Below are 9740 nucleotides of genomic sequence, written 5' to 3'. Positions count from 1 at the left end.
AGGGGCCTCCTGTGTGGCGCAATGGTGTAAGGCACTGCTACAGTGCTATAGGTATCACTACAGACCCGGGTTCGATCCTGATCCAGCAGGAAGGACAGGCACTAACAACCATCTTGGCAAACGGTGGGTGACAGTCCTTCTCTGTACCACCCCACATTCCTCCCCACATTCCTCCTCACTCCTCTGGTCTGATGGAACAATAATATAACTTTTTGGCCATAATGACCATTGTGGGGTAAAAAAGTATTTAGTCAGCCACCAATTGTGCAAGTTCTCCCACTTAAAAAGATGAGGCATGTATTTTTCCTCATATGTACACTTCAACTATGATAGACAAAATGAGGGAAAAAATTCCAGAAAATCAAATTGTAGGATTTTTAATGAATTTATTTGCAAATTATGGTGGAAAATACGTATTTGGTCACCTACAAACAAGCAAGATTTCTGGCTCTCACAGACCTGTAACTTCTTCTTTACGAGGCTCCTCTGTCCTCCACTCGTTACCTGTATTAATGGCACCTGTTTGAACTTGTTATCAGTATAAAAGACACCTGTCCACAACCTCAAACAGTCACACTCCAAACTCCACTATGGTCAAGACCAAAGAGCTGTCAAAGGACACCAGAAACAAAATTGTAGACCTGCACCAGGCTGGGAAGACTGAATCTGCAATAGGTAAGCAGCTTGGTTTGAAGAAATCAACTGTGGGAGCAATTATTAGGAAATGGAAGACATACAAGACCACTGATAATCTCCCTTGATCTGGGGCTCCACGCAAGATCTCAACCCCATGGGGTCAAAATGATCCCAGAACCACACGGGGGGACCTAGTGAATGACCTGCAGAGAGCTGGGACCAAAGTAACAAAGCCTACCATCAGCAAGGGCATTGAAGATGAAACGTGGCTGGGTCTTTCAGCATGACAATGATCCCATACACACCGCCCGGGCAACGAAGGAGTGGCTTCATAAGAAGCATTTCAAGGTTCTGGAGTGGCCTAGCCAGTCTCCAGATCTCAACCCCATAGAAAATCTTTGGAGGGAGTTGAAAGTCCGTGTTGCCCAGCAACAGCCCCAAAACATCACTGCTCTAGAGGAGATCTGCATGGAGGAATGGGCCAAAATACCAGCAACTGTGTGTGAAAACCTTGTGAAGACTTACAGAAAACGTTTGACCTCATTGCCAACAAAGGGTATATAACAAAGTATTGAGAAACTTTTGTTATTGACCAAATACTTATCTTCCACCATAATTTGCAGTAAATTCATTACAAATCCTACAATGTGATTTTCTGGATTTTTTTCTTCTCATTTTGTCTGTCATAGTTGAAGTGTACCTATGATGAAAATTACAGGCCTCTCATCTTTTTAAATGGGATAATGGTGGCTGACTAAATACTTTTTTGCCCCACTGTATGTTTGGAGGGAAAAGAGGGATGCTTGCAAGCCGAGGAACACCATCCCAACCGTGAAGCTGGGGGTGGTAGAATCATGTTGTGGGGGTGCTTTGCTGCAGGAGGGACTGGTGCACTTCACAAAATAGATGGCATCATGAGGACGGAAAATTATGTGGATATATTAAAGCAACATCAAGACATCAGTCAGGTAGTTAAAGCTTGGTCGCAAATGGGTCTTCCAAATGGACAATAACCCCAAGCATACTTCCAAAGCTGTGGCAAAATGGCTTAAGGCCAACAAAGTCAAGGTATTGGAGTAGACAACACAAAGCTCTGACCTCAATCCTATAGAAAATTTGTGGGCTGAACTAAAAAAGCGTGTGCGAGCAAGGAGGTCTACAAACCTGACTCAGTTACACCAGCTCTGTCAGGGGGAATCGGCCAACATTCACCCAACTTATTGTAGGAAGCTTGTGGAAGCCTACCCGAAATGTTTGACCCAAGTTAATTTAAAGGCAATGCTACCAAATACTAATTGAGTGTATGTAAACTTTTGACCCACTAGGAATGTGATGAAAGAAATAAAATCTGAAATCATTCTGACAAATTATTCTGACATTTCACATTCTTAAAATAAAGTGGTGATCCTAACTGGCGTAAGACAGGGAATGTTTACTAGGATTAAATATCAGGAATTGTGAAAAACTGAGATTAAATGTATTTGGCTCAGGTGTATGTTAACTTCCGACTGTATAATATCAATTGTGAATGATGCCCAGCTTGTGTGCAGTAAGGCAAGAAACGCATGCCTTTTTTGTGACTTTTTCGACTCATAGTCCCACACCTCATGTAGCCTTGCCCATAGGCCTATGTTTTGATAAGGTTTGTATCACAACTAAAGTGGCCAAATAACTTCTTACAATTAAGCACATTAATCCGCTTTACAATGGGTGTAGAGCCTAACTGGCATACATACGCAGCACGTGAGTTTCAAGTTTGGGGAAGATCATTTTCACCATTAAAATACACTTTTAATCACTTTACCCCTACCTACATGTACAAATTACCTCGACTAACCTGTACCCCCGCACATTGACTCTGTACCAGTACCCCCTGCATGTAGCCTCATTATTGTTATTTTATTGTGCTACTCAAGAAAATATTAACTAAATAAACTAAACTCTATTTCTTGAACTGCATTGTTGGTTAGGGGCTTGTAAGAAAGCATTTTATGGTAAGGTTGTATTCGGCGCATGTGGCTAATTTGATTTCTAATAAAAGCATGACATGGATAATCGGATTTGCGGTCACTTTTGAGATTGGTGTTTTCCTGCTAATGGAAAGTTTGCGCTTATAGCCTACTGCAATGTGAGCATTGCTGCACTTATAATGTCATGAAATAGAGTAATAGTTTATCAACATTTTAAGCTAAACGTTCTAAATCTGTTGTCAGCCACATTGCTTAAAACATATATTTTGAAGCTAGTGGTTGTATTAATTTGGGATCTATCCCATCCCACAACTGCCCCAGACTTGTTTGGAATATTTATTTCTTGCACAGAATAGAATAGGTAAACTTTTGTACTATGGGGTATAGTAGATTGATATAGGCTAGTGTTTTTGCTGTTTGTTAGGCCGACTCATCTTGTTGGCTGATGAAAAGTAAATATGGACAGTTCTTCTAATATCTCCAATATGCTCCAATATGTGTATGTCTTCACTTGTAGCCTGTGAGAAAGAGCCAATCATGTGAAGGAGAGCCACTTGAGTGAGAGGTGCTTTGGATCATTCAGCCGGGAGAAGGGAATTATAATGATTATATTCACCCTAAGGGCACAAAAGCCACTGCCCGCAAAAGGCATGGCTTTTTTTTTTTAGGGGGCATTATGGTCACACAAAGGGGATACCGCAGGACATTTGAGGCATTATCAAGTGCTTGTCAAAATGTGAATGAGAGCCTGATGAAGTGTGTACAGCCTGCGCAAAAAAAGAAAAGCAGAGCTTAGGCCTTTCATGCAACTTTTTTTCAAATCATCATTAGTCACATCATGCAGCCTTAGAATGTAGTAAAAATGCAAGCATATAATCCAATGATTGTATCACAACTAAAGTTACATAAATAATTATAAATTAAGCATTAACCTGTTTCTTTGTTCACCACTAAACACAGTACAGCCGCATATGCATTTGGAGAAAATGTCCTTTCTATTTTATTCAGCTATGTTCAATTGTATTCTTCATACTATAAAATATAAAAGAATTCCATGGAATTTTAAGCAAATATTGTCTGCTACAGTGCCTTGCGAAAGTATTCGGCCCCCTTGAACTTTGCGACCTTTTGCCACATTTCAGGCTTCAAACATAAAGATATAAAACTGTATTTTTTTGTGAAGAATCAACAACAAGTGGAACACAATCATGAAGTGAAACGACATTTATTGGATATTTCAAACTTTTTTAACAAATAAAAAACTGAAAAATTGGGCGTGCAAAATTATTCAGCCCCTTTACTTTCAGTGCAGCAAACTCTCTCCAAAAGTTCAGTGAGGATCTCTGAATGATCCAATGTTGACCTAAAATGACTAATGATGATAAATACAATCCACCTGTGTGTAATCAAGTCTCCGTATAAATGCACCTGCACTGTGATAGTCTCAGAGGTCCGTTAAAAGCGCAGAGAGCATCATGAAGAACAAGGAACACACCAGGCAGGTCCGAGACACTGTTGTTTAAAGCCGGATTTGGATACAAAAAGATTTCCCAAGCTTTAAACATCCCAAGGAGCACTGTGCAAGCGATAATATTGAAATGGAAGGAGTATCAGACCACTGCAGACCTACCAAGACCTGGCCGTCCCTCTAAACTTTCAGCTCATACAAGGAGAAGACTGATCAGAGATGCAGCCAAGAGGCCCATGATCACTCTGGATGAACTACAGAGATCTACAGCTGAGGTGGGAGACTCTGTCCATAGGACAACAATCAGTCGTATATTGCACAAATCTGGCCTTTATGGAAGAGTGGCAAGAAGAAAGCCATTTCTTAAAGATATCCATAAAAAGTGTTGTTTAAAGTTTGCCACAAGCCACCTGGGAGACACACCAAACATGTGGAAGAAGGTACTCTGGTCAGATGAAACCAAAATTGAACTTTTTGGCAACAATGCAAAACGTTATGTTTGGCGTAAAAGCAACACAGCTCATCACCCTGAACACACCATCCCCACTGTCAAACATAGTGGTGGCAGCATCATGGTTTGGGCCTGCTTTTCTTCAGCAGGGACAGGGAAGATGGTTAAAATTGATGGGAAGATGGATGGAGCCAAATACAGGACCATTCTGGAAGAAAACCTGATGGAGTCTGCAAAAGACCTGAGACTGGGACGGAGATTTGTCTTCCAACAAGACAATGATCCAAAACATAAAGCAAAATCTACAATGGAATGGTTCAAAAATAATAATAAAATAAAATAAACATATCCAGGTGTTAGAATGGCCAAGTCAAAGTCCAGACCTGAATCCAATCGAGAATCTGTGGAAAGAACTGAAAACTGCTGTTCACAAATGCTCTCCATCCAACCTCACTGAGCTCGAGCTGTTTTGCAAGGCGGAATGGGAAAAAATGTCAGTCTCTCAATGTGCAAAACTGATAGAGACATACCCCAAGCGACTTACAGCTGTAATCGTAGCAAAAGGTGGCGCTACAAAGTATTAACTTAAGGGGGCTGAATAATTTTGCACGCCCAATTTTTCAGTTTTTGATTTGTTAAAAAAGTTTGAAATATCCAATAAATGTCGTTCCACTTCATGATTGTGTCCCACTTGTTGTTGATTCTTCACAAAAAAATACAGTTTTATATCTTTATGTTTGAAGCCTGAAATGTGGCAAAAGGTCGCAAAGTTCAAGGGGGCCGAATACTTTCGCAAGACACTGTAGCTCTGGAACAGCTCTGGTCCAGGGCATAGCTAGTAGCTAGCTCTGGTCCGCACTTGCTCCTGTCTAGCTCTGGTCTGCACTAACTAGCTCTGGTCCAGGGTGTAGCTAGCAACTGGCTAAATCTCGTACGCACTACCTCTGGTTTGCACCTGTTCTGGTCCATTTCTGTTCCAGGTCATAGCTAGTAACATTGGCCTAGCTCTGGTCCAGGGCATAGCTAGTAGCTTTCTAGCTCTGGTTTGCACTAGCTGCGGTCTATCTCTGGTCTGTACAAGCTCTGGTCCAGGGTGTAGCTTGCTGTTAGCTAACTCTGATCCAACTCTGGTCCAGGGTGTAGCTAGTAGCATTGGTATAGCTCTGGTCTGCATTAACTAGCTCTGATCCAGTGTGTACAGACTGACACTTAAAAAAAAGCTTTAATAAAGCTTTATGCTGCAATTTACCACAGTTACTGCAATAGTAGTGGTATTAGTAGTAACTACCACTATTGCTACCACCACCACCACTACTGCCACAGTCACCACTACTATCACTATTACTAGACCGTTATAACGCACTATAATAACTCCTCACGTACAAACCACCCCAAAATAGGTCTCCATGAATAACCATAGCCTATGAAAACCATTTTACTAGCATTACTACTACCATTAACACTGCCATCACTATCAATACCACTACAACAGTCCCGAGACCCAGTGGTGGAAAAAGTACCCAATTATCATACTTGAGTAAAAGTAAAGATGCCTTAACTTAGGGATAGGGGGCAGTATTCAGAATTTTGGATGACTGAGGTGTCCAAAATAAACTGCCTGTTACTGAGGCCCAGAAGCTAGGATATGCATATGCATGGTAGTATTGGATAGAAAACACTCCAAAGTTCCTAAAACTGTTACAATTATGTCTGAGTATAACAGAACTGATTTGGCAGGTGAAATCCCGAGGACCAATTTTTTTTTTCTGTTGACCTGCCAGCCAATTCCAAACTTAAGCTATTGAAACCAAAGACTTGCGCCTCCCAAATTGCAGTTCCTATGGCTTCCACTAGATGTCAAGTCTTTATACATGGTTTAGGATTTTATTCTGAAAAACCAAAGAGGAATAGTTGTTTATCCTGAGGAGGTCCTATTGCAAAACAAGTCTCATTGAATGCGTGACCGAGGGCGCTCGCTGCGTTTATTGTATTTTGAATTTGGCGATATGCAATTTCACCGGATGTTGTCGAGGTGGGTCGCTAGCGGGACTCCTGCACCAGAAAGGTTAGAAAATGACTCAAGTGAAAGTCACCCAGTAAAATACTACTTGAGTAAAAGTCTAAAAGTATTTGGTTTTAGATCTACTTAAGTATCAAAAGTAAATGTAATTGCTAAAATAACAGTATAAATCATTTAAATGTTCTTATATTAAGCAAACCAGACGTCACCATTTAAAAAAAAATGTATTTACGGATAGCCAGGGGCACACTCCAACATAATTTACAAACAAAGCATGTGTGTTTAGCAGTGGAGGCTCCTCATAGGAGGAAGGGGAGGACCATCCTCCTCAGTGAATTTCATAAATGTACATTTAAAAAGTTATGCTAAATATAATCACGTCACCAAATAACTGATTAAAACACACTATTTTGCAAAGAAGGTCTACAGTAGCCACAACAGCACTCTGTAGTGTAGCACCATGGTATAGCCGGAAGACAGCTAGCTTTCTAGCGAGCAGTTGACTCAAAGAGAAAGACAATAGTTGAACAGTTTTGAACAAATTTAATTTCTTCCAAAATGAAGGAGAAGCAAGACCGAAATAGAAACAGAGATTGTCTTTTTTTTTCAGTTTCACTTACTTAGCTAGCAAATGCAGCTATCTAGTTTAGCATACGGAAACACCCTGCTTAAACAGAGGGATGCTATGACTTTCCACCACAACACGAACTCTTCCATGTCAAGGTAAGCTTTTGGTATTACTAATGTATTGCCACAGACTCGCCGGTGTCACTGCTTACTGACTGTACATTAACATTGCTGCAGGCTTACTGATGCCTTAATTCTATTAGCTATGCTGACTATGATGTTACTTTAAATAATATGGTGACAACGATGTATGCTTTGTTTAGCGGTTTGGCTTGGAAAGGTTTTTTCGCCAGGTCACATACAGCTGATGTGTTGGCATTGAAGTCCACAAGCGAAGGGAAGAGGTGAGAGGAGGAGAGCGCATGGATGCGAGAAGGAATACAACGTGGCTGCTATGAAAGTGACCTGTGTTTACGCGTGATCAGGTGTGTATTCATTCTGCAGATTCTGTTGAAAAACTTTTCTTAAACGGAAAACCGGGTAAGCACACATTAATTTGTTCAATATCAACTCTTGTTTGCAGCTGTTGGACTAATGATTACACCCTATATTAGCTAGATGCAGGTAAGAGAGTGCAAGGCGGTATTGAATGTCACTGTCTCACCTCAAACCTGTGTGCACCTACATTGTAGACTTTCATTCGTAGGCTAGGTTGTAGCAACCTCATGATGGGTATAGGGAAAATGTGAGTATCATGTAGTAGCCTAAACCTATCGCTGTTACATTGAACTGGGTGAATGGAATATGAATGACAGTCATCCAATATGCTGTAATAGAAATAAGGTAATGCTCATAAATCATCTTCCTTTATCTTAAATGGCACTGACCATAAACGGTTGCATTCATGAGTTTTATTGGCAAATGTCAAAACCTGATAAAAATGAATTTATATGAATGCTGTAAGTACAGAAATTGTTTACTCAGTAGGATATGAATATCCAACTAGTCAGTGACAACTGTGGAGTACTAATGGATGCAGAAGAAATAGACTAATTCAATGGCACAAAAATCACTTTGTCGATACCACCTTTAATAGGCTTGTTATGAAACAGGTATGCACCTTCATTAGAATGCTTTCGTGTTTCTTTAACCCATCAGAGTCTAAGCTGTGGGGGGGGGGGGGGGGGGTTTCGACTAAGCTACATGGAAGTATTGAACAAATATATAAAATACAAAAAATGTATGAAAAAGTATTTCTGGCCTTACTGCTATAAGCCCATACAAACGCCTTAAATAACAGATTCACTACATGGAACAACAGATAATCCCCCAAATATATCAAAAGGAAGTTTGTTCTGAAGTGTGTCTCCTATGGCTGAGAGATACACTACATGACCAAAAGCTCGTCGAAAATCTCATTCCAAAATCATGGATATTAATATGGAGTTGGCCCCCTTTTACTGCAATAACAGCCTCCGCTTTTCTGGGAAGGCTTTGCACTAGATGTTGGAACATTGCTGCAGGCACTTTCTTCCATTCAGCCACAAAAGCATTAGTGAGGTCGGGCACTGATGTTGGGCGATTAGGCCTGGCTCGCAGTCGGCGTCAGGGCTCTGTGCTGGCCAGTCAAGTTCTTCCACAACAATCTCGAATCTCGCAAGGGGGCATTGTCATGCTGAAACAGGAAAGTGCCTTCCCCAAACTGTTGCCACAAAGTTGGAAGCACAGAATCATCTCAAATATCATTGTCCACTGTAGCGTTAAGATTTACCTTCACTGAAACTAAGCGGCCTAGCCCGAACCATGATAAACAGTCCCAAACCATTATTCCTCCTCCACCAAACTTTACAGTTGACACTATGCATTCGGACAGATAGCGTTCAACTGGCATCCGCCAAACCATCCGTCGGATTGCCAGATGGTGAAGTGTGAATCATCACTCCATCATCAGTTGCCAGCATCTTACCACCCTCCATCCCACTGCTGGCTTGCTTCTGAAGCTAAGCAGGGTTGGTCCTGGTCAGTCTCTGGATGGGAGACCAGATGCTGCTGGAAGTGGTGTTGGAGGGCCAGTAGGAGGCACTCTTTCCTCAGGTCTAAAAAAATATCACAATTCCCCAGGGCAGTGATTGGGGACGCTAGGGTGCCATTTTTCGGATGGGATGTTAAACGGGTGTCCCGACTCTCTGAGGTCATTAAAGATCCCATGGCACTTATCATAAGAGTAGGGGTGTTAACCCTGGTCTCCTGGCTAAATTCCCAAGCTGTCCCTCATACCATCATGGTCACCTAATCATCCCCAGCTTACAATTGGCTCATTCATCCCCCTCCTCTCCCCTGTAACTATTTCCCAGGTTGTTGCTGTAAATGAGAATGTGTTCTCAGTCAACTTGCCTGATTAAATAACGGATTAAAGAAAATAACTCCTGAGAACGTGATTCCAGGGTCCAACGGTGGCGAGCTTTACACCACTCCTGCCGATGCTAGGCATTTCACATTGTGATCTTAAGCTTTTGTTATGGTTGCTCGGCCATGAAAACCCATTTCATGAAGCTCCCGACGAACAGTTATTGTGCTGACGTTGCTTCCAGAGGCAGTTTGGAACTTGGTGGTAAGGTTTACATCCGA

The 9740-nt window shown here is 41.5% G+C and overlaps 1 protein-coding gene across 1 annotated transcript in view; it reads right to left on the bottom strand.

Annotated features, from left to right (window-relative positions):
* Positions 1-9740, bottom strand: part of gdh03 (glutamate dehydrogenase 3) — a gene marked incomplete at its 3' end in the record, with an annotated part of 135318 nt that overhangs the window by 25925 nt on the left and 99653 nt on the right.

The sequence above is a fragment of the Oncorhynchus mykiss genome, chromosome 20, assembly GCF_057628025.1.
Source record: "Oncorhynchus mykiss isolate SJ-2025 chromosome 20, ASM5762802v1, whole genome shotgun sequence".
In the NCBI taxonomy this organism is placed as follows: domain Eukaryota; kingdom Metazoa; phylum Chordata; class Actinopteri; order Salmoniformes; family Salmonidae; genus Oncorhynchus; species Oncorhynchus mykiss.
The sequence above is the reverse complement of the archived record's forward strand: the minus strand, read 5'-3'. Positions and strand labels throughout refer to the sequence as shown.